Source organism: Giraffa tippelskirchi, chromosome 6 (assembly GCF_054371585.1).
Source record: "Giraffa tippelskirchi isolate mGirTip1 chromosome 6, T2T-mGirTip1v1.2.pri, whole genome shotgun sequence".
Classification (NCBI taxonomy): Eukaryota; Metazoa; Chordata; class Mammalia; order Artiodactyla; family Giraffidae; genus Giraffa; species Giraffa tippelskirchi.
The window spans coordinates 23813612-23839958 of NC_137280.1; the positions used below are offsets into that span (position 1 = coordinate 23813612).

Below are 26347 nucleotides of genomic sequence, written 5' to 3' on the forward strand. Positions count from 1 at the left end.
TGAGCATATTCTGACGCACCAACCTAAAGGCCAAGCGACTCCATTCTTTCCAGAATGGCAATTTCCCAGCATAACACACCCTGGAATGTATTATTGTGGTTTTAAAATTGTCCGTGTAGTGGCAAATTTGTCATAATTAAGATGTTTTGCAGAAAATAATAACATGCCTATTAAAGTATTAAGTGAAAGTTTTGCTAATTACAAGTGTTAACATGTGTGGGGATTTATATATATATATATAATTTAATATACTTTATTAATTCACGTGATTATATAATTTTATATATATATTTTAAAACTCATTTCAACTTTTTCCAGATTTAGTTCATACTCTTCTCCATGAAACTTATTTAGGTGGTGTCCTCCTTCTTATATATAAAACTTTTGAGGAGACTGATGGGTCAAAAAGAGGTAAATGAAGTTTTCATGAACTTTAAAAACAAACTAAAAGCTATGTTAGTAAGGCTAGGGAGTCACAGGTGACTTCTCACACTACTAGGGAATACTTATATTGTTACTTTTTTTTTTTTTCCTGGAGGTCACTTTGGTCTTCATAGCAAATGCCTTAAAATTGTACATATTTTTTCTATCTAAAAATTCCCCCTTCTAGATATTTATCCTAAAGAAATAATTGTATAAAAGTGTAAAGTTGCATAAAGTTAGGCCCAAACTCCTTCAAGCTAGGCTTCAGCAGTAGATGATCCAAGAACTTCCAGATGTACAAGCTGGGTTTAGAAAAGGCAGAGAAACCAGAGATCAAATTGCTAACTTTTCATGGATCATGGAGAAGCAAGGGAACTCCAGAAAAACATCTACTTCTGCTTCATTGACTATGCTAAAGCCTTTGACTGTGTGGATCAAAACAAACTGTGGAAAATTCTTAAACAGATGGGAATATAGACCACCTTACCTGTCTCCTGAGAAATCTATATGCGGGTCAAGAAGCAACAGTAGAACTTTACATGGACCAATTGACTGGTTCAAAATTGGGAAAGAGTATGACAAGGCTGTATATTGTCACTCTGTTTATTTAATGTATATGCAGAGTACATCATGTGAAATGCTGGACTGGATGAATTACAAGCTAGAATCAAGATTGCTGGGAGAAATATCAACAACCTAAGATATGCAGATGATACCACTCTAATGGCAGAAAGTGAAGAGGAACTAAAGAGCCTCTTGATGAGGGTGAAAGAGGAGAGTGAAAAAGCTGGCTTAAAACTCAACATTCAGAAAACTAAGATCATGGCATCTGGTCTCATCACTTCATGGCAAATAGAGGGCAAAAAGTGGAAGAAGTGACAGACTTAATTTTCTTAGGCTCCAAAATCACTGCTGATGGTGACTGCAGCCATGAAATTAAAAAACGCTTGTTCCTTGGAAGGAAAGTTATGACAAACCTAGACAGCGTATTAAAAAGCAGAGACATCACTTTGCTGACAAAAGTCTGTATAGTCAAAGTTATGGTTCTTCCAGCAGTCATGTATGATTGTTAGACTTGGACCATAAAGAAGACTGAATGCTGAAGAACTGATGCTTTCAAACTGTGATGCTGCAGAAGACTCTTGAGAATCCTTTGGACAACAAGCAGATCAAACCAGTCAATCCTAAAGGAAATCAACTCTGAATATTCATTGGAAGCACTAATGCTGAAGCTGAAGCTCCAATACTTTGGCCACCTGATGTAAAGAGCCGACTCATTGGAAAAGACCTTGATTCTGGGAAAGATTCAAGGCAGGAAGAGAAGAGGGCAGTAGAGGATGAGATGGTTAGATAGCATCACTGACTCAATGGACATGAATCTGAGCAAACTCCATGAGATAGTGAAGAACAGGGAAGTCTGGTGAGCTGTAGTCCATGGGGTTGTAAAGAGTCAGACATTGACTTAGCAACCAAACAACAACAATAAAGCTGCATATACAAGAATGTTCACTGTAGACCGTATATCATATCAAAACATGCTAATCATCTAAAAGTACAAAAAAGAAGAACTTGATTAAATATATTATGGTATATAGCTACAGTGAAAAATTCATACTTCAAAATCATTGTGTAGGTTACATATATTAACATGGGAAATATTTATATGTGTTCAATGAAAAAAGTCAAATTGTAAACATTATATATAGTATGATCCATTTGCATTTTAAAAACAAGAGTTTATATGTGAACATATACCTCTGTGTACATGTGTGTACATGTATTTTCTCAAGCATGAGAAAAGTCTACATTTACAGCACTGTGTATGAATGGTCCATGGTGAAGAAAATGTTTTGAATCTGCTGACCAATACAATAGTCTCTGGCTGCTTGTGGCTGATGAGAACTTGAAGTGTAACTAGTGCAACCGAGGAACTGAATTTTTAACTTTATTTAATTTTAAATACCACAAATGGATAGTGGCTACCATACTAGGCAGCTCAGATCGGGGAGAGTATATACCATGATATATACCTCCAGATGGTAAGGAATCTGCTTGCAATGCAATACCTGGGTTCAATCCTGGACTGGGAAGATCCCCTGGAGAAGGGAATGGATACCCATGCCATTATTCTGGGAAATCCCACAGACAGAGGAGTTTGGCAGGCTATAGTCCATGGAATTGCTAAGAGTTAGACACGACTAACACTTTCACACTTTTTTATACCATGATATTAACAATCCTTATGATTTACTGCTGTTTATTTTCTTTATCTTGCCTTTTTAATTTCTGAGATTTACAAATGAACATTTATTACATATGTGATGAAAAAAAAATCAAGGTTCTTTTTTGAGAGATCAAGGGGACATTTCAAGCTTAGGTCTAGGAGTATAATGACCTGGATTTGAGTACCAATTCTGCTATTTATTAGCTATATTAGTCATTACTTAAAATTTCTAAGCCTGTATAATACCTATAACACCTCTTAGGTTGGTGATGTATGGTGATTTTGATTAAGTGAAGTCGCTCAGTCGTGTCCGACCCTTGTGACCCCATGGACTGTAGCCTACCAGCTCCTCCATCCATGGGATTTTCCAGGCAAGAGTACTGGAGTGGGTTGCCGTTTCCTTCTCCAGGGGATCTTTCCGACCCAGGCATCGAACCTGGGTTTCCAGCATTGCAGGCAGATGCTTTTACCGTCTGAGCCACCAGATTTTGATTAAATTGCTTAATATTTGTGACCAATGTCGCTTTCTGAGTGGACAAAGTTAAGAGTAAACCTACTTTCTTTATCTTGGAATTTCTATTTGGAGAATTAAATAATTGAGGAAAATATGTAAGAATCCTGAAATTGACTATGATCATAATGTTGATGAAATAGGAAAAAGAACTAAAAGCTTATATAGAGTGAAAGAAGAGTGGCCACATTTACCAAAAGGAAATGAAATTATGTGAGACATCTATTAACATTGATGAAACCTTTGGCATATGTCTTATAGTAACCATTAATCATTTTAATAAGACATAATAAAAACAAAAACATTTGTCTAAGAATATCTCACTGATTAGGTGAATTATCTAAAACATTAATATATGTCATGCATGCTCATTTAATTAAATTTCACTAATTAAATTTTAAAATCCATATGACTATGCAATAAAAATATGAAATTTTGCATGCCAGTATATAATGATATACTATATATAACTGTATACTATATATAACTATATAGAATACTATATATATACTATATATAACTGTATACTATATATAACTGTATAGTTACATATAACTATAACATGACAGTTCTCTATTTTAAGAGATTGGCAATGCATCTGCTTAAGATAATATTTACAAATATAGGAGAACCCTACTTAAAGAGTTCTTGGTTCAGTAAAAGGGTTAATGCTTCATGAGGTCAATGGAAATGTTCTGATAACCATATCTTTAAAAATATAGCAACACTATAAAAGAATTTACCTAGAAATCAGATGAATATAGAATTATGAATTTTATATTCATAAATGAAATCAAGCATAGAGTAGTATATTAGCACTTGGAAACTAACATTTAAAAGCAACTGAAAAATCTCTCTCTAAGATGTCCACAGGGAATAAAGTTTTGAAAGACTGCTGAATGTATTTTAGGATATTTTTAGGATTCAAATAAGATGCCAAAAGAAATACACTATAATAACACAGAAAAATAAAAGACTTAAACAGATGTTTATTAAATATATTAAGTGTGAGAAATAAAAAAAAGAGTATCACAACTATAGCAATGATTAGGTTGACGTATTAATAATAACTTTTAAAATCTGTTTTAGAAAAACTCATTTGTGACCAAAGATGACATTGAAATATATGAGAAAATAGATATTTTTCTAAACTGAGAGGTTTCTAATTTACCAATTCCAATTCTTTTTTCTTGTGTTTTGTAAAGAATTAACTGAAGTCATGATCACAAGCCGCTAAATAAATATTTTCAAGAACTGGGGAAACTTACATATGAGCTAGGTTATAAGTGTTAATAACCACAAGGATAAAAATAACAATGTTAGAAGCTATAGATTCATAACATCAACTACGTAACTCAGAAAATATTGACACATATTTCAAAGAAACAGGGTTATAGTCAGTTACAGACCATGGATTAAAAAAAAAACTCAAAAAAACCCCAAACCAATTTGGCCCTTTTCCCTTCTTTGAATATTAAAAATGACCACAGCAATTATTTCTAAGTTCTCACATTTAAGCAAGAGGTAGCAATATTACAGTGAGTTGTAGTTTATAAAATATTTTCCAGGTCACTGTTATAGTTTTACCATAAAACTATGAGTTGAGATTAATGAAGATGAGAATTTTACAAATGATAAAGCTCAGAGAAATTAGTAAGTTTTCTAAAATAAGTGGCATTAGTAGGACTCGAACCTAGGTTTCATAATTTTAAGGCTGGTCTCCTGGCCTTTATGATCACTCCGAGGCAGAATTCTACCAACTACATGGCTGTTTATTGATCAAGATAAACTTTTCCCTATGCACTCCCAGACTAGGGGGTGAAGGTCTGATGAATTTTCCTCCTCAACACTACCCTCCCTCCCTTCCAAATAGCGAAGGCAGTATGACTCCTTCCTGGTACCCAATTATTCCTGCTCAGAGACAGAAACACATGCCCTTCTGTTTGGGATTCAGAACATCACTACCGCTCACTTAAAAAATAAACTCCAGTCTAGACCTGCAGATTCTTTTAACAACACGCAGTATCAAACTAACATATAAGCATAACTATAAACTGCTGTTCTGAAATGTGAGGAAACTATTGTCCCAGGGACAGCAAATCATCTAATTCCTGTAATTACTCAAGTTATAAAGCAAAACTTGTAACAGGAAAGACAGTTTGACAGATGTGACTTGCGATTGTCTGGTTCCCCTTTTCTGAGAATTTCTATGCTAAAAGGAACAGGCTCTATCACACTAGGCAAATTAAAACTCAGTCTGTGATCGATCAATAAATTATATAACATTAGCACAGACAATACGTTTGGGAGTCTCCAAGTCAAAAATAAGATATATGCATTGACTTTTGTGTGTATATATGTTTTCAACAAATATAACCTGCTTTCCATGAGTCCACAGAAATGTTTGCATTCTCTTTGGAACAAGTCACCCTTAAAATCCATATTGTTCTCCATGATTTCCCACACAGTTGAAGCCTTCTTAAGTGCATGATAGACACATGGGAGGAATTTCATAACAGCTATTTTGAACCTGGGTTGGTGTTGAGGAATACCTTTAAATTCAGTCAGGCTTCTCTGCAGGGTAAGGTTAAAATCTGGTGAATCTGAGCTGTGAAAACAACTGTTCTTCATAATTCTGACAGAATATATACTATTTTCCTTATTGGGTAAGAGAAACTCAAAGTTACTTAATCATGTTTTAAATAAGTCATCCTACTTATTGTGGCTGGATGGCATCACCGACGCGGTGGACATGAGTTTGGGTAAACTCCAGGAGCTGGTGATGGACAGGGAGGCCTGGCGTGCTGCGATTCATGGGGCGCAAAGAGTCGGACACGACTGAGCGACTGAACTGAACTGAACTGAATTATTATGTTAATATTTGTAATATCACTAACAGTGACTCCGAAAAAGTGAGCATATAATAAATGTAGAATTCATGTTCAATTTAATATATGAATTAGTTTTTAATGTTTGAATATCTCTAGAGCACTTAGATGTTCGGCATTAAGCTAAGTGCATTCTCTACATTATCTTGGTTACCTATTATTAATAATCCTGTGGGTCTAAAAAGGATTATGTTCATGCTATACACAGAGTTTCTATATAAGCATTTCCCAGTATGCTCTAAAGATCATTAGTTCTTAAAAGTATTCAATGAAAATGAAGGAAGGCTCTGAGGTTAAAATATGTATTGTTGTTACTCTTGGAGATTTAACATACCTTATAAAGGATATGAGAATTAACAACATTAATGGGCTGAAAAAGAAACCAATATGATCTTTTCAATAGCTATGGAAAAATAATTTGGCAAAATTCAACATCCAGTCATGATAAGATCTCTCAGCAAACTAAGAACAGAAGGAGACTCCTTCAAACTGATAAGGGGAATTTACAAAAAACCTAGAGTTATCTATTACATTTAATGGTGAAAGAGTGAATGTTCTCTAAGATTATGATCCATCAAGGTAACAATATTCCCTTTACTACTTCTGTTCAACACTGTCCTAGAGATTCCAGCCAAGGAAATAAAACAAAACAAAAATAAATATAATTAATACACATCAGAAAGAAGTAAAACTCTTTATTAACAGATGACATGATTGCCAACTTAGAAAAATCTTACAAAGTCTACAAAAACATCACTAGAATTAATCAGTGAGTATAGTAGACCTGCAGATACCATATTATATTTCTAAATACTAGCCACACGCAATTGCAACTTTAAATTCAAAGAAACCATTTACAATAGCATAAAAACATAAAACACTTTGGGATATATCTTTTAAAAACTTAAACCACAAGACATTAATTTAAAAAGCTAAAGAACACCCGAATAATACCGAATTCATGGATTGGAAGCTCAATATTGTTAAGATGTCAGTTCTCCCAAAATTTATTTCTAGATTAAACAAAATTCCAACCAAATCTCAACAGACTTTTCTTTAGAATTAACAGGCTGATGTAAAAACTGTTATGAAAAAGGCAAAGGATCCAGAATATCCAAAATCATTCTGGAAAAGAACAAAACTTGCGGACTCAAATGAGTTGATTTCAAGATCATAGAGCTATAAAACAATAGTAATCAGTGTGGCACTGGCATAAGATAAACATATAAACAAATTTCAGAATAGTCGAATTTTGACAAATGTGCCAAGGAGATCCAGTGGGGAAATTGATCAATTGCTTGAAAAGGCTATATGTCTTTTCAAAGAGTTACCATATCACAGAGCAATGTCTCTCAAAGACTATTCACAAATATTCATAGCAGTGTTATTCCTAATGCTATAAAAACTGTAAATAAGCCACCACTCACTGAAAGGATAAATAAATTGTGGTACATTTATGCAATTTAAAATCACTCAAAAATAAAAAAGGATTAAATACATGCAACATCAAGATGAATCTCAAAAAGTTAAGTTAGGTAAAAGAAATCAGATACAAAAAGTTACAAACTTTCTGGTTATACGAAGTTCTTTTCTGAAAAGGGCAAAATTATAGACAGAAATCAGAGCAGTGTTTGCCATGGGCTGGAGCTGGGGGGAAAGGCAATGAATGCAAAACAGATGGAAGAACTTTTTGGAGTTATAAAAATATCCTAAATCTTTAAAAAATTTTAAATTGAAGTATAGTTAATTTACAATACTAAATTAGCTTCAGGTATACACCATAGTGATACAAAGTTTTAATAGATTCAGTTCAGTTCAGTTCAGTCGCTCAGTCGTGTCCGACTCTTTGCGACCCCATGAATTGCAGCATGCCAGGCCTCTCTGTCCATCACCAACTCCCGGAGTCCACCAAAACCCATGTCCATCGAGTCGGTGATGCCATCCAACCATCTCATCCTCTGTCGTCCCCTTCTCCTTCCGCCCCCAATCCTACCCAGCATTAGGGTCTTTTCCAATGAGTCAACCCTTCGCATGAGGTGGCCAAAGTATTGGAGTTTCAGCTTCAACATCAGACCTTCCAATGAACACCCAGGATTGATCTCTTTTAGGATGGATTGATTGGATCTCCTTGCAGTCCAAGGGACTCTCAAGAGTCTTCTCCAACACCACAGTTCAAAAGCATCAATTCTGCGGTGCTCAGCTTTCTTCACCATCCAACTCTCACATCCATACATGACCACTGGAAAAACCATAGCCTTGACTAGACGGACTTTTGCTGGTAAAGTAATGTCTCTGCTTTTAAATATGCTATCTAGGTTGGCCATAACCTTCCTTCCAAGGAGCAAGCGAAAAGAAATGCAAAAAAGCAAAATGGCTGTCTGAGGAGGCATTACAGATAGCTGGGAAGAGAAGAGAAGCGAAAAGCAAAGGAGAAAAGGAAAGATATTCCCATCTGAATGCAGAGTTCCAAAGAATAGCAAGGAGAGATAAGAAAGCCTTCCTCAGCGATCAGTGCAAAGAAATAGAGGAAAATAACAGATTGGGAAAGACTAGAGATCTCTTCAAGAAAATTAGAGATACCAAAGGAACATTTCATGCAAAGATAGGCTCGATAAAGGACAGAAATGGTATGGACCTAACAGAGGCAGAAGATATTAAGAAGAGGTGGCAAGAATACACAGAAGAACTGTACAAAAAAGATCTTCACAACCCAGATAATCACGATGGTGTGATCACTCACCTAGACATCAGCCAGACATCCTGGAATGTGAAGTCAAGTGGGCCTTAGAAAGCATCACTACGAACAAAGCTAGTGGAGGTGATGGAATTCCAGTTGAGCTATTTCAAATCCTCAAAGGTGACGCTGTGAAAGTGCTGCACTCGATATGCCAGCAAATTTGGAAAACTCAGCAGTGGCCACAGGACTGGAAAAGTTCAGTTTTCATTCCAATCCCAAAGAAAGGCAATGCCAAAGAATGCTCAAACTACTGCACAATTGCACTTATCTCACATGCTAGTAAAGTAATGCTCAAAATTCTCCAAGCCAGGCTTCAGCAATACATGAACCGTGAACTTGCAGATGTTCAAACTGGTTTTAGAAAAGGCAGAGGAACCAGAGATCAAATTGCCAACATCCACTGGATCATCAAAAAAGCAAGAGAGTTCCAGAAAAACATCTTTTTCTGCTTTATTGACTATGCCAAAGCCTTTGACTGTGTGGATCACAATAAACTGTGGAAAATTCTGAAAGAGATGGGAATACCAGACCATCTGACTTGTCTCTTGAGAAACCTGTATGCAGGTCAGGAAGCAACAGTTAGAACTGGACATGGAATAACAGACTGGTTCCAAATAGTAAAAGGAGTAAGTCAAGGCTGTATATTGTCACCCTGCTTATTTAACTTATATGCAGAGTACATCATGAGAAACGCTGGGCTGGAAGAAACACAAGCTGAAATCAAGATTGCTGGGAGAAATATCAATAACCTCAGATATGCGGATGATATCACCCTTATGGCAGAAAGTGAAGAAGAACTAAAGAGCCTCTTGATGAAGGTGAAAGAGGAGAGTGAAAAAGTTGGCTTAAAGCTCAACGTTCAGAAAACTAAGATCATGGCATCTGGTCCCATCACTTCATGGGAAATAGATGGGGAAACAGTGTCAGACTTTATTTTTTGGGCTCCAAAATCACTGCAGATGGTGATTGCAGCCATGTAATTAAAAGACGCTTGTTCCTTGGAAGGAAGGTTATGGCCAACCTAGATAGCATATTTAAAAGCAGAGACATTACTATTATACTCCATTTAAAACTGTTATAAAATATCGGCTATATTCCTTGTGCTATACAATGTATCCTTGTAGCTTATTTATTTTATACATGGTAGTTTATGCCTCTTAATCCCCTTTCTGTCTTTCCACTGGTAACTACTAGTTTGTTCTCTGTACGTGTAAGCTCATTTGTTTTGTTACATCCATTTGTTTATTTTTTATATTCCACATTTAAGCAATATCATACAGCATTTGTCTTTCCCTGACTTATTTCACTAAGCACAATACTCCCTAGGTCCATCAATGCTGCAAATGGTAAACTTTCATTCTTTATTATGGCTGAGTAATATTTCCATGCATATATGTGTATGTATGTATACGTATCACATATCTTCTTTACCCATTAATCTGTTAATGTACACTTAGGTTCTTCTATATCTTGGGTATTATAAACAATGCTGCTATGAATATTGGGGTGCATGTATTGGGTTGGCCAAAAAGTTTGTTTGAGTTTTTCCAACATGGAAACAAACGTTCTGGCCAACCTGAACAAACTTTTTGGCCAACCCAAATCTTTTGGCCAACCTACTTTTTAGGTTACTGTTCTCATTTTCTTTGAATATATACTTAAGAATGGAATTGCTGAATCATGTGGTAGCTCTAGTTTTAGTTTTTGAGGAATCTCTATACTATTTTCCATAATGGCTATACTGATTTACATTCCCACAAACAGTGTAGTAGGGTTCCCTTTTCTCAGCAATATTTGTTATTTGTGGTCTCTTTGATGATAGGTATCCTGGAAAATTTCCTATATCTTGCCACAGAGTGGTTAGAAACTGCCTACATTTGTCAAAACTTGTAGAATTATACATTTAAAAGGGGTAAATTTTACTGCAAGTACACTAAAATTTAATGAATTTAACTCAAGCAAAAAGTCTCTCAGACCTACTTTAGTAAGAAACTGGTTTACATATTTTTTAACTTTAAGTTTTCTAAGATTATTTTTTACTGAAAATATTTTGCAATATTTCTTTTTTCATCCCGTAGAAGTCGTTATTATGCTCTACACTGTAAATATGAGATATATATTTATATCTTTTAATATATTTTAAATATATTTTATAAAGTTATATATTTTTATAGTTATAGAAATGAAGGAATCTCTCTTAAAAGAAAATTTGAGGGCTATAGTCATAATAGAGACAAAACATCGTAGCTCAGTTAGTAAAGAATTCTTCTGCAATGCAGGAGACCCTGGTTCGATTCCTAGGTCAGGAAGATCCCCTGGAGAAGATTCTTGGAGTGGCTTCCTTTGTGGCTTAGCTGGTAAAAAATCCACCTGCAATGTGGGAGACCTGGGTTCGATTCCTGGGTTGGGAAGATGCCCTGGAGAAGGGAAAGGCTACCCACTCCAGTATTCTGGCCTGGAGAATTCCATGGACTATACAGTCCATCCATGGACTATACTATAGTCTATGGAGTTGCAAAGAGTCAGACATGACTGAGTGACTTTCACTTTCACTTTACTTTCATTCTATAAAGAGACTGCTGCTGCTGCTGCTGCTGCTAAGTCGCTTCAGTCGTGTCCGACTCTGTGAGACCCCATAGACGGAAGCCCACCAGGCTCCCCTGTCCCTGGGATTTTTCAGGCAAGAACACTGGAGTGGGTTACCATTTCCTTCTTCAATGCATGAAAGTGAAAAGTGAAAGTGAAGTCGTTCAGTCGTGTCTGACTCTTCGTGACCCCATGGACTGCAGCCTATCAGGCTCTTCCTCCATGGGATTTTCCAGGCAAGAGTACTGGAGTGGGGTGCCATTGCCTTCTCCAATTAAAGAGACTAATACGGTTCAAATCCTAATAGAGACTCAAACCTTCCTGTGTTTGAGTACTACCCTCAGAGACACAATATAGAATAGTTCCCAGAAGAAAAGTGTTTTGGATTTAAATGATGTTTGCTATTACATACTGCAAGAGCTGTTGAGAATACAGAGTTCAAAGACATATTCTTGCCCATAGGTTGCTCAGAAATAAATGTGGGAGATAGGCAAGTCATCTGTGCCGGTGATTGCAAAGTTAAAACTAAAACAGAGAAACCAGTTAGGAGGCCCTTTTGGTCTCTGAGGTAGGGAAATAGCTAGGGTGTGAACTTGCTAATGGTAATGGACATGGAAAAAAGACAAGATAGAAGTATCCAGAAAGTGGATTTGATATTATTTGAACACACAGTGGAAGTTGAGAGTGAAGTTGAAGGAGTGATTCTTTGGGGGTTTTGTTAAGAAAACATTTTAGTCTCAAATAAAGATCCTTCTCAAATTACTAACATGACCCACAAAACAATATTTACACATTATTACTTCCTACAATTCCTTGAAGTATGCAAAAGACAAGAGAGTCTCAAAAACTGCTTGGCCAATGAAATAATTAGAATACTCGAGAATTAAATGTTCATAATTTCAGATTTGGGGAATAGGCAGATGAGAGAATTCTTTTAATAGAATTTCAAGAAACTATAATTGTTTCCAAAGATCAGAAAGTAAAATGCCTTCTAAAGTTGTAATAGTCAAAACACATGAAAGATTCTGTAAGATTAAAATCTCAGTATCTGTATTTTTAGATACCTAACAATGTCAAAAATTTGAAGATAGTTAATAATAAAAAAAAGGAAACTCTTTAGTAATATTGAAGTTACTCAGATGTACAATTTCATTAAATCTTTAAAAATATTTTACTTGTATTTTTTCTTATAAAGAACTACTGTAATTTTCTACTGCTATTTTAATAGATTTTCCCTTGAAAAAGGATTTGTATGATTTGTATACATTTAACAAATTAACTCAGTAAATTATCCACCTTACTGTTCAATTCATTATTTTAAATATTTTCCATTGTTTCCAAATGCACATTCCTATTCTTGCCCTTCTTATTTTCAGTTGAAGACCTCACCTCCCAGTTTACCAGCAAAATAAAGACATCCAGCCTGAACTCCCTCAGTCTCCTCTGTCCCTTCCAAACTACTGAAAGAATTTTTCTTTTGTGTAAAATGATTCCTAGTGAAAGTGACTGATTTTCAGGTATATTGCACAAAAAGCTAAATATGAACCTTCCAAGTGCTGTGATATACAAATCGAATATTGATTTTTTAAAAAAAAGCTGGATTTACAACCTGACTTTGACTTATTCAATTACAGATAAAGAAACTAAGGTCCAAAGAGTTTCAATAACCATCCTCAGTGACCAAATGATTTTCTTCCCCTTAAAAATCTATTATCTTAAGATTAAAAAGAAAATCTATGACTAGATTATGGGTAATAGAGAGAAAAATACAAATAAATAATTTTATCAAAATAAAAGTAAACTATGGTTATTTAAAATCTAGCCATGAACAGGAAAAAATAAAGAGTATATTGATTTATTTTAAAATCTTATTAAGCATCTACCAGGAACTCTTCAAGACTCTGGGGATACAAGCATGAACAAAACAGACAATAATCCCTCCTTTCTGGGCTCATATTTCTAGTGAAGGGTGTCAGAGAATACAGAACTAAATAAGAAAAACTATTCATCACAGCAGATGATTAGAAGTGCTATGGAATAACAGAGCAGTATACTAATTATCAAGAGCCGGATGGAGGGAGAGTTCCAGTATTCTATATAACTGGGTCATCGGGAAGGTCTCACTAGGAAGGTGACATTGAAGCAAAGACCCGAAACAGAAGGGACAAGCCACACAATGGTTGGGAAAGGCGGGGGTGAGAGGGATACAGACATTGTGGGAAGGTGGGGGGATTCAGGGAAAAGATCTTTTTAGGCAGAATGAAAAGCAAGTACAAAAGCTTGAGGGGGTATCATTTTCTAGTAGGTTTCATGAACAAGAGACCAGACTAAGAAAGCCTTTGGGGCTAGAGCAGAGGGATGAAGGATTACTAGGCAATTAGAATAGAAAGGTGTTAGAAGAACAGCTTGCTGTAAGGTCTTGTCTTTATAATAAAACAGAAGCTGTTGGAAGATGTTTGACCAAAATGATGTGATCAATTTATCTTTTAAAAGGCCCATTTGAACTTTTATATTGACTACAAGAGAGCAAGGGGTTAAGCAGGAACCAGTGAGGAGGCAGTTGCAATAACCCAGGTAAGAGATAGATGTAGTAGAAATGGTTAAAGTCTAGACATATTTCAAAGGCAAAGCCAATAAGATTTGTTGACAGGTTGGATGTGGGGTACTAAAGAAAGACTATAAGAATTTTTCATTTGAACACCTGAAAGGATGGAGTTGTTATTAGAGAAAGGAGAGACAATGGGAGATGCTATCTTCGATGGAGATTGAAGAAAGCAATAACAGGAGTTCAATTTTAATTATGTCAAGTATGAGATCATTTTCAGACATCCAATTAAAGATGTCAAGTAGGTAGTTAGATATATGAGTCTGAAGTCAGAGAGGAGATACAGGAGGGGAGATACAAACAGAAGCCACCAACAGATACATGGCATCTAAAGCTATGTATCTGGACGTGATTACAGACAAAATGCTCAATAACTCATCTCTGAGGCATTCAAACGTTGCTAGGTCAAAAAGATATGAAGGATCAACTAAATGAATTTGAAAAGAAGAAGCCAGTAGGGAAGGAGAAAAACCAAGAGTGAGTGTTCCAGAAGCCATGGTTTAAAATGCTGCTCAGGTAAAATGAGGACTGAAAATGAACCACTGGCCTTAGAAAGGTGAGGGTCACTTGCATCCTTGATGAAGAGATATTAGAGGGAAAGAGGTTTACAAAAGTCTGATGAGAAATTACAACGTGTTTTGTACTTATAATCCGTTAAAAAAAAAAGAGAGAGAGAGAGAGAAGTAATGATGAAGAAGGAAGAATTGCTGGAATGGCAGGCGGAGTTGAAGAAAGGGCATGGAGTCTACTGAGCAAGTGCAGGCATTGCCCTGAGGAATACAGACAACCCCAGACAGGGGCAAGAGAAAAGTAAAAATACATACTGTTCACAGAAAAAAGCTTGTGCCCATTTATTACTATTACTTTTCTTAGGTTCATATTTCACATTTGACTTATGAGTTCATTATTTTAAGAGCAAGTAAACTCTTTTTTTAAATTTTTGCACATATTTTATTTCTATATATATATTAAACAGCACTTTCTAAATTTCAGAATGTCTTCTTTCAGTCCAAAAATCTTGCCTGCAGTTCAAGCAGTTCCAGTGTGCTGCAGTACCATCCAAATGACAGAAATAACTCAGATTTAAAAAGGACATTCTAAGCCTATTTACTGTTTTTCTTAATCAAGAAAAAAACTAAGATAATATCCTTTTTACTCCTTTTATGCTTTTTACATAAGATATAATCTCCCTGAGTATTCTTTACTCTAGGGTCCTGACTCTGGTAATACCCTGAGGTAAAGAATATGCAAGGAGATTTATATTTCAGTATTCAAGGAGACAATATTTAGCATTTGCTTTATTTAGGCTAAATAAAATACATGAGGAGAGTGAAAAAGTTGGCTTAAAGCTCAACATTCAGAAAACTAAGATCATGGCATCTGGTCCCATCACTCCATGGGAAATAGATGGGGAAACAGTGGAAACAGTGTCAGACTTTATTTTTTTGGGCTCCAAAATCACTGCTGATGGTGACTGCAGCCATGAAATTAAAAGACGCTTACTCCTTGGAAGGAAGGTTATGGCCAACCTAGATAGCATATTTAAAAGCAGAGACATTACTTTGCCAACAAAAGTCCGTCTAGTCAAGACTATGGTTTTTCCAGTGGTCATGTATGGATGTTGAGAGTTGGACGGTGAAGAAAGCTGAGCGCCGCAGAATTGATGCTTTTGAACTGTGGTGTTGGAGAAGACTCTTGAGAGTCCCTTGGACTGCAAGGAGATCCAATCAATCCATCCTAAAAAAGATCAATCCTGGGTGTTCATTGGAAGGTCTGATGTTGAAGCTGAAACTCCAGTACTTTGGCCACCTCATGCGAAGGGTTGACTCATTGGAAAAGACCCTAATGCTGGGTAGGATTGGGGGCGAGAGGAGAAGGAGACAACAGAGGATGAGATGGTTGGATGGCATCACCGACTCGATGGACATGGGTTTGGGTAGACTCCGGGAGTTGGTGATGGACAGAGAGGCCTTGCGTGCTGCAATTCATGGGGTCGCAAAGAGTCGGACACGACTGAGCGACTGAACTGAACTGAACTGAAAATACATGTGTGTCCTCTTTCTTATGATTCATAAATTGGAGCAAATAAGATGATATTAGTAAATTATTTAGACATTACAAATATTTTTGTTGACTTATCAATAAATAATAACCTAAATGTTATAAATAATTAATACATCAGGACTACCATCCTGTTTCAAAAATTCACATCTTAAATAGAAATGAGAAACTACTTTATTTTTTGAAAACAGTGACTTCTAAGCTCTTATCTCCTGTCTATTCCTTTGTAGATGTTTTAGCTCTCTTGATAAGAACTCAAAAGGCTTCTTTCTTTCCATCCCGAGCCCAGTTCCTCCAAATAAAACAGACACTCAGTAGGCTGGAGTGATTGACAGGGATCCCGAATGACATGGTGAAGAGTGAAAGGTGCAAAGAGAAATGTATGTCTCTTGTCTCATTTCTGGGTATTGTTTTTTCACACGTACACATCAGAATTCTAAATTAGGGGAGTTACAGAAAACCTCCTTAGTCCTCTATTTTCCCTCTTAAAGACATTCCCACAATTGACCAGTATTTTAGGCCAATATGATTATCTTGTGATCTGAGTTGTTACTTGAGGATTTTCATTATGACGGTTTGTGGTACAAGAATAGACTCTGTGTCACAGGAAAAGTTTTCCAAAAGTTACTGTCCAGTCTATTGTTGCTTTGTTTATTATCAAAGGATTAAAAATTACATTTTATTTCTAACTAGGGGAAACTAATTCTTATATGCTCATCTATTTAATTTCTATGTAGGTAAGTTAAAAGGAACAGGGTTAAGATGATGAGTGATGGGCTAGAAGGAATACATTTGGTTTTAAAACACAAGCTATTTGAATTAGCATTACATGAGCCCGCATAAAAATATCTCATATATTCATTTCTTGATCATTGCTTTCATTTCCTTTTAAAGCTGAAGAAAATAAAACAAAATTAATATTATGTTAAGTGGTATTCATGTCTTAGCTTTTTTCCCCTAAGGACATCAAGGAGAAATTCCAAAGAGAAGAGAGAAAGAAAAAATTATATACGTTAGTAGGGTTTATCAGCAGTGTTTTTATGGGTTAAAGAGGTGCAGTTTTAGGTTATGGTGGGAAGAGAGGTGAGACCAATGTCATTATAATCTCATTGCCTTCCACATCTTCCTAGATAAGGTGATTTAAAGTAGGTGGTTGCTTATTTTATAAAGTTAAGAAACCATTTGGTTATCTCACTAAAAATTCAAGACAACTGTCTAATGATTTTACAAATTTAAACTGGATGGATTAGTAAAGTATAGATAAAAATGTAACAAATACAAATTATCTTAGCTTCTTCCAAGATACTATTTTCAAGTCTACATCAGGCTTCTATTTAACTGTTACTAAGGAAGTATTACACAGTTTGCTACATCATCCTGTACTAGAGCTGAATGATGAATGGAAAAAACAGAAATAGTCCATGAAATGATGACTTCATTACAGTGATTATTTTTAACCACTTCAAATTTATTTTGCTCATCTGTCAGGTATTGTGCTATGCTATCACAGCAATTTTCACATTTAATTTTTTAAATAACCTCTGAGGTAGGTATTATTATTTTATATCACATGAGATATCAAGGACTTACACAAAATCATACTATTAATCATTGGTAAAGACAGAAATCAAGTCAAAGTTTTAGGATTCCAAGGAATATTAATGTTTTAGTAGATTGACTACAATAGAAAACGAAAAGTTCTTTTTGGGGAGGAAGTACTTGTGAGAAATGGCATGTCCTTATATTTGTGTCATATATTTATTTAGATCTTTATTTGTATGGTTACAATTTCATTTGGCTATCTATTCTTTAGTGACAATTTCTTCAAAAACCTATGTCTCCTCAAGAAGAATCTAAATAATTTCATGTAATTCTTAGATTATTCCATTTTTAGCCAACCTAATTGAGATATTCATTTGTAATACAATAAACTGAATGCAGGTAAAGTGCAACATTTGAATAGTTTTGACATTCACACTTGTGAAATCACTACAGTCAAAATAATAAACATGTCCACTACTCTTAGAATGCAAACAAATAAAAAACCTATGTCTCCTCATAGGTTTGGCCACTGGTAACTCTGATATGATTCAGAAGCTACAGCATCTCAATATTCCAGCAAAGAGTTTTTATATTTTATTAAGTGATACACAATTTTCTTCCTTTTTTTTTAAATTTTTTAAAAAATTTTCTTCCTTAAATTAAAAAATTCTTAATCTTTTGTAATGAGAAAAAATTGCTTATCTAACTTAACTTCATATAACTGCTCTTACGTGACTGTAACTTGAAACTTTGGAAAAGAACTCTCAAAATCACCAGTGTACTCTGGTTGAACTTTTGTTTTTCAGTCAATTGTGCTTAGCATGCAGCTCAGGTTGATAATCTTGTCTGTGTTGACACTAAAGTATCTACTCATTGATATTATGCTGCCAGTTATAACTAGTTTTATAAGTGATAAACCAAACTTAGCTCTTGATAGTTCAAAAATATTTAACTGTTATCATTAACACTTCTCCAAATATATCAACATCATTTTGTTTTTCCTTTTCGAGCATTTTTTGAATGGGAAAATTTTGTTCAAAATTAATGGTTAAAGGTTTTACTGGCTATTTATGAACAAAATGAAAACTGCAAGAGTATTTTCCATTGTTTTAAATGTACAGTGTAAATCCACCATCTTATGTCCTCTGCTCATATTGAATCAGCCTAGATTAAGGATAAAAATCATAAATTCCACTTCTAGCTGTTAAATGAATTTATTCCTTAAATTATTATATTAAGTGGTATTACAATTGGGCCAACAAATATATTAAAATAGATTAGCTTTCACAAGTTTGATTTAAGATGTTATATATTTCAAACCAGAGTTCAATGTAGTAGAGTCTTATTTTCAAAGAATTCCAATGAAGCAGAAAACACAAACAAAACCCAAAATTCCTCTTGAGAGTTTACTGAGTTTAGAGATCTCTAATTCATGAGTTTACTAATTTTAATTACTGCATATGGATATTGTTTGATCTACTATTTTATTGAGAGGCTGTAGTTTAGCTGTGAAATTTATCTGCAAAATTGTTTTATAATAGAAAATAACATGACTTTGCTTTCAGTATTACTATTGTAAGAAAAAAAAGGACTAAAGCTAGATTATCAAGGCCCCCTTTCTTTTTCTTCCTAAGGACAACAAGGAAGTTATGATAGAAAGTAAAATAAAAATAAAGAGAAAGCACAGATTTGTGAACACACAATTCAGATTCAGAAATTTCTCTTGGCCTGAAGCATTACAACAGACAGAATGTAGGAGAGAGCTTTAAGGGAGTCTCCTGTGTCATCAAGGGTCTAGATTACATCATCATTGATTTCATCTTTTCCATCTCCTAATTTTAATGGCTTTGCTTTCCCAAAGCCTGCTGTAGTTTATCCCATGGGTTCTCAAAATAAGTTCTCAAAATAAGTGAAACTTAAAATAGGAATATTGCTTCTGTGTTGTCTTTATCGTCTTTGCCTTCTGTTGTTATCACATATATTTGCAGAGCTAATAGTACCTTCTGCTCCAGTTCCAATGAAAATGCTCTTTATGTACTCTTTATTCACTATATGCTCTTTATTCACTATTTTGTCAATTAGATGAAGAAATTTTGTGATCTGTGAAATAAGACACTAGTAATACATTTATTCTGCTTTACTGTAAAATTTAACCAAAATGAATTTTGCTGAATTGATGAGGCAAGAGCTATAACCAAAATAAATTTACCAGAAAGGTTTTGCATCATGTGATACTTCAACCATAATTTTATTTTTCTTCTTAGATCAGACTGGAGCAACCCTTCCCCAGACATATATTTTTTAAAATAAAATTACTGGTTTTATTTTCAAATACATTCACTTCTTCAGAGAATTACGGGGAAAGAGTGAAAAGTCTTGAAAAGGGAAATGAGTACCACCTGCGAATCATGTGCCAAGATGCTCAATGACTTTTTTTTTCCTTCAAAGATATAGATAATAAGGATAGGAGACAATTTTCAGCCATTAGTGAGTGTTTCTTAAAAAAAACAAAACAAAACAAAACTAGAAGTTGTTACTTTGAAAACAGGTGAATTATCATTTTGAACTGCCTTACCTTATCTGAGAGTGGGAAGAGATTTACGAAGTCAGCCAGCTGTGCTGTGTGCGTACGTGCTCAGTTCTGTCTGACTCTTCACAACCCTACGGACTGTAGCCTTCCAGGCTCCTCTGTTCATGGGATTTTCCGGGCAAGAATACTGGAGTGGGTTGCCATTTCTTCCTCCAGGGGATCTTCAAGAAGTCAGCAGCAGTTCTGACTTCAGGTAGAAGTTGTCACTGATAGAAAAAAAGTTAAATTTACTCCTTTTCAAGAACTGTTCTTCAATGAATCCTTAATAGTCCCTAAGTATTAAAATAGATGTGAAGCTAAATTGTGGTTGTTATTTTTAATGTACTCAGTAAAATAAAATGCTGGCAAACATATTTTGGTCCCCTTATATTTTTTCTTGAAATTTTACTAGATCATAAAGCCCCAGATTCGTATGCACTTTTTAAATAGAGCTTCTTTTCCACAAATATTTATCCAGTCTCTGGGGACAGATCATGAATATGACACACAGGTGTCAAACAGAGCTTAGACACAAGCAATGATTGTAAGGGAGTGAGATAAGTGCTTTTAGGGAGACAGAAGTGCCAGGAATACCAGAACCTACGAGCAGGGCACCTACTCCCGATCTGGGGAAGTCAAGCAAGGATTTCTCTAGGAAAGAGATATAAAACCTGAATAGTGCATATTGACTTTGTAAGCAAAGTATCTCCTTCAAGGTATCTAGGTACTTGGAAAAGCAAACCAAGGAGCTGCTTTATCACCAGGGAATTAGAGCAAATGGCTATAATTAGAACCTGTTGAACTTTGCAGAAATAATCATGTCCTAGTCAGTACCACAGTTCCTCAGCAGCTAGATAATAATAACTTCTCCAGAGGTAAGATAGTGGGACATTTTTGAGGTAAGAAGTGCTATTCTTTTTCTTGTGTGTCTCTCTCAGTTTCTGTCTGTGTCTCTGAGAGTGAAACTTTCCTCACTCTCCTGTAGATTCTGAACCTCTCTCAGAAGGAGAGAGTGTCTGGGGAGAAAATTGGGACAGCAGGAACCTCACCTTTCTGGCTTTGGTTTTCAAAACCCACGGAAGAGGATATATTTAGGTGCTTCTGGATAAACCACAAGTAAAACAGTCCCTAGGGAACAGAGCTTTGGGGGTGTGGGGGGAACTTCCCCTGAGACTAAAATATTGCTCTTGCAGGGCTGGGGCAGGAGTGGTAGATAGGAAGAAAATACTCGAGGGGAGCTGATTAAAGCAGAGTTTGGTGGTTCCAGGGGAGGAAGCCATATACCCAGCCAGAGTCTCAAGAAGGTGAGAGCACTTAGTTAAAAAAAAAAAAAAAGGCAGCAAGTTATGCCCAGGGAGTGAGCTTCAAATTCCCATGTGATCCAAAAGTAGTCAGGAGAACCACAGGTATTTGTGGAGAGAAACAAGGGCTGTATTGCTAACTGGAAAACCGGGCAGACTTCCCAATGCCTTGAGACTACATATGCGAGACTCATATATAGTTTGTATGGCTGTAATGGTTGATAAATTAACAAAGTACTTTGTTTTCGTTCATAGTCATTCACCCAGAATCACCTACCCTCCCTAAAGAACTAGCCTGGAAACACCAATACAGTATACTAAGGCATATATATGGAATTTGAAAGATGGTAATGATAACCCTATATGCGAGACAGAATAAGAGACACAGATGCATAGAACAGTCTTATGGACTCTGAGGGAGAAGGTGAGGGTGGGACGTTCTGGGAGAATAGCATTGAAACATGTATATTATCATATGTGAAACAGAACACCATTCCATGTTCGATGCATGAGACAAGGGCTCAGGGCCGGGGCAATGGGATGACCCAGAGGGATGGGATGGGGAGGGAGGAGGGACGGGGGTTCAGGATGGGGAACACATGTAAACCCAGGGCTGATTCATGTCAATGTATGGCAAAAACCACTACAATATTGTAAAGTAATTAGCCCCCAACTAAAATAAATAAATTTATTAAAAAAAAGAAAAAAGAACTAGCCTGGGATGGCTGAGGAACCTCCAGGATGCTTCATAAGCACTAAACCTGGCATCTGCATCCTTTCTGACTGGTTGATGTATTAGTTATCTCATGTCATAGAACACTGTACTCAAAAAATTGGCAGCTTACAGCAATAATAATGATTTGTTTTCTCAGAGTTTCTGTGGGCCAGGAATTAGGAAGCAGCTTAGCTGAGCTGCTCTAGCTAACAGTATATCATGAGTTTGTAGTTATGATGTCAGCTGGGTCTACAGCCTTCACTGGGGTAGGGGGACCATTCCTAAGGTATATCACTCATATGGTTGGCAAGTTGTAGGGGGCCTCAGTTCTATACCATGTGGACCTCTCTGTGAAGCTGCTCGAATGTCTGCAGTGACACAGCATCCACCTTCCCCATAATGAGTGACCTAAGAGAGGGCAAGGCAGAAGCTACAATGTCTTTTATGACTTAGCCTTCAAAGTCATACTCTATCATCTCTGAAATAACCAACTGATGACACAGGTCATCCTTATCACTGTGGAAGAGACTACACAGGGTATACTAACCAGGAGTGAAAATAATTGGGGGCCATCTTGAAGGCTGCTACCACAGTTGGAAAGTTATGACCAACCTAGGCAGCATATTAAAAAACAGAGACATTACTTTGCCAACAAAGGTCCGTCTAGTCAAGGCTATGGTTTTTCCAGTAGTCATGTATGGATGTGAGAGTTGTACTATAAAGAAAGCTGAGCGCCGAAGAATAGCGCCGAAGAATTGATGCTTTTGAACTGTGGTGTTGGAGAAGACTCTTGAGAGTCCCTTGGACTGCAAGGAGATCCAACCAGTCCATCCTAATGGAAATCAGTCCTGGGTGTTCACTGGAAGGATAGATGTTGAAGCTGAAACTCCAATACTTTGGCCACCGGATATGAAGAGCTGACTCATTTGAAAAGACCCTGGTGCTGGGAAAGATTGAGGGCAGGAGAAGGGGACGACAGAGGATGAATGGTTGGATGGCATCACCAACTCAATGGACATGGGTTTGGGTGGACTCCGGGAGTTGGTGATGGACAGGGAGGCCTGGCGTGCTGCAGTCCATGGGGTCGCAAAGAGTCGGACATGACTGAGCAACTGAACTGAACTGAACCACAGTTGGTGACCTTGCCCTATGGGTTGTTAAATATTTTGCAAATCACTTTCACATGAGTCAGAATAGCCTTGAAAAAGGAGGCAAAAGTGCAGGGTTTCCTCAATGGCCCAGCAGGTAAAGAATCTGCCTGCAATGCAAGAAACATAGGAAATGAAGGTTCAGTCCCCAGGTAGGGAAGATCCCCTGGAGAAGGAAATGGCAATTCACTCCAGTATCCTCACCTGAAAAATACCATGGTCAGAGGAACCTGCTGGCAAAGAGTCAGACATAACTGAGTGACAAAGAGTCAGAGTCAGAGAAGTGCAGGACAAATTCCAACCTGAGATTAAACTTTTCTCTTCTTCCAATAATAAAAACTGAGTTTTATAAGAATGCATATTTTGTCCTTGCACACGTGAATTTGTGTACTGAAATTCATGGCTACTGTGTCCTATGTAACTGTCCCCTGAAAATAACTAACAAAGTTTCCTTTGTTTACCACTCCTTTATTGTTTTAATTCTTTCTTTAAAATGTAAAATCCTTCAAGAACTTTGCTATTCAGAATGTGAATCTGGGAAGCAATCTGCCTCTTCCCACTAAGTAGTGATTTCACTTTATCAGTCCTTGTGGCAGCCTGGAATGTGAAACACACGTACTGTCCTACCTAGAAGGGCATCTGTGCAGCAAGGCAGATACTAACTAGGGCCGCCTCAGCATTCAGAAGGAAGGGTGGCGTGACAGTGAGGGTCATTGGATTCATGCCCTACTCATATTTCAGACCTGTAATCAATTATCTGTTTGGGGGACAAGTATTGAGAAACTATAGTCTTGCTTAAGTTTATTAACAAACAATCATCAATGATATAGTATGGCAGTTACCCAGTGAATTATCAAGAAGCATTTCAGTCAATGTCTTTGGAATTTTCTAGTATTTCATGGAGATCTTGAGTTGTAGAATTTTAGAAGTGCTGCCAGTTTTGAGAGTTATACTGTTATTCTTGGGAAGATGTTTAAAAATTTTGAGTTACTTGGATACATTTGGAATGAGTAAAAAGAAATATGAAGTTCTAGATAATTTCTCAAAGGTAGCAGCATTAATAATTCCCAACCCAAGAAAAAAGTGAATAATTCCTGATTTGCACCTCATAAAAAAAACAAGTAAAATTTCAGGCTTCGGTGGGCTGGATATATTTCACCATGTCTTTTCTTCAACATAAGGCAACCATTGCTGAGCCATTAATAAATTACTAGTAAAAGACATTCTGTGGACTTCAAATAAAATTTTCCTATCTCAAATAGCTTTTTAACAGCTTCTGAGCTATGTATGTCAAGTAGCTTCTGAGTCTAGCTATTACTACAGGTGAACACACACCCCTACCTCTCATCAAAAATGGCAGCTCACATCCAGAATGGAAGAAGGATAATAATGGTTACTGTGGCAATTATGGAGGTGCAGTTAGAATCTTCAAGAAAGAACTTGCTATTCAGCTGCAAGGAGGGCAGGGAGCTGGCAGCCTCTAGCTATCAAAGGCTTCAGGATTTATGTCAGCTTTTGAGCTGAAGTGATGCTCTTCCAGGCAGCCCCCAGCCAATGACTGAACATTTAGGGGTCCTAAGGCCTGGCTATTTTGGCCACTGTAGATTAATGTGTGCTAAGTTGCTTCAGTCATGTCCAGCTCTTTGCAGCCCTATGGACTGTAGCCTGCCAGGCTCCTCTGTCCATGGGATTCTCCAGGCAAGAATACTGGAGCAGGTTACCATGCCCTCCTCCAAGGGATTTTCCCAACCCAGGGATTGAACCTGCATCTCTTATGTCTCCTGCATTGGTAGGCAGATTCTTTACCACTATTGCCACCGGGAAGCCCCATAAGACTATTGTAATGGGTAATCTTTGCTCAGGAGCTTTTCTCATTGAGTTGGCTGATACTTAGTCAGAGATAAATCTTGAGACTCTTTGAGACTTTCTATCCAATTCTGCTTCCTACTCTCCTTTTGCAGGTATCAGATATGCATCATGATCTGAAAGCATTCCCTACCCAATCTTGCTTTCTTCCCCTTTTATCTTTTACACAGAGTTTCCTCTAGTAAATCTCTTGCATTCCCACCTCACCATCTGCTTCTCAGAGGCCCCAAATGACAGAGCTACTAATTACTAAGAACCTATTGTGTGAAGGAGGAAGTGTTTGGGGAAGTTATTTAACCTACCCTAACTGTTCTTTCATCTGTAAAGTGGGATTGTTGTAAGAATTAAATGAAATAATCTACAAAGATCAATCTACAAATGTACAGTGCCTCATATATAAGTATTCAATAACTTGTATATAACACTAAGAGTATTATTATGCCAAACACTAGAGTTGCGTGAGGAATTTTTTATTACTTGTGTGTTAGTCACTCAGTATTGTCTGACTCTGCGACCCCACGGACTGCAGCCTGCCAGACTCCTCTGTCATAGGATTCTCCAGGCAAGAATATTGGAGTAGGTAGCCATTCCCTTTTCCAGGGGATCGTCCCAACCCAGGGATTGAAGCCAGGTCTCCTGCATTGCAGGTAGTTTCTTTATCACTGAGCCACCAGGGAAAATCTTTGTTAATTATCAAATATTATTATGCTCATTTAACATATGAGGAAACTAGTGTTCAATGAAGTTAAAATAACTTGTTCAAATTACTTAATTTATACACCTCCACCTGGGATAAAAACTCAGCAAGTTCTGTAGAAGAGAGCAATGTACATATATGTTAGCAAAGGGAAGGGAAGGGAAGTCGCTCAGTTCTGTCCGACTCTTTGCGACCCCGTGGACTGTAGCCTACCAGGCTCCTCCGTCCATGGGATTCTCCAGGCAAGAATACTGGAGTGGTTTGCCATTTCCTTCTCCAGGTGTTAGCAAAGAATCCACTGCTATTACCTAGAATGTAAAGGAGCTCCACACCGTCTATGGCATGGTATGTACAATTTATAATTAATAAAACTACTTTGGGGATTCTTTTATAAACCTAAATCTATACCCTTAATTCCACTAAGTATATGACATTAGAATCTATCAGTGAGTGCTTAAAATCAATAATTTGTCT

The 26347-nt window shown here is 36.6% G+C and overlaps 1 long non-coding RNA gene across 1 annotated transcript in view; it reads right to left on the reverse strand.

Annotated features, from left to right (window-relative positions):
- The window catches only part of LOC145510897 (uncharacterized), a 116698-nt gene that overhangs the window by 84045 nt on the left and 6306 nt on the right, over nt 1–26347 (reverse strand). Inside the window, exon 2 of the long non-coding RNA XR_014057295.1 lies at nt 20153–20373. This is a non-coding gene — a long non-coding RNA (uncharacterized LOC145510897). The remainder of the gene's footprint in view (nt 1–20152; nt 20374–26347) is intronic.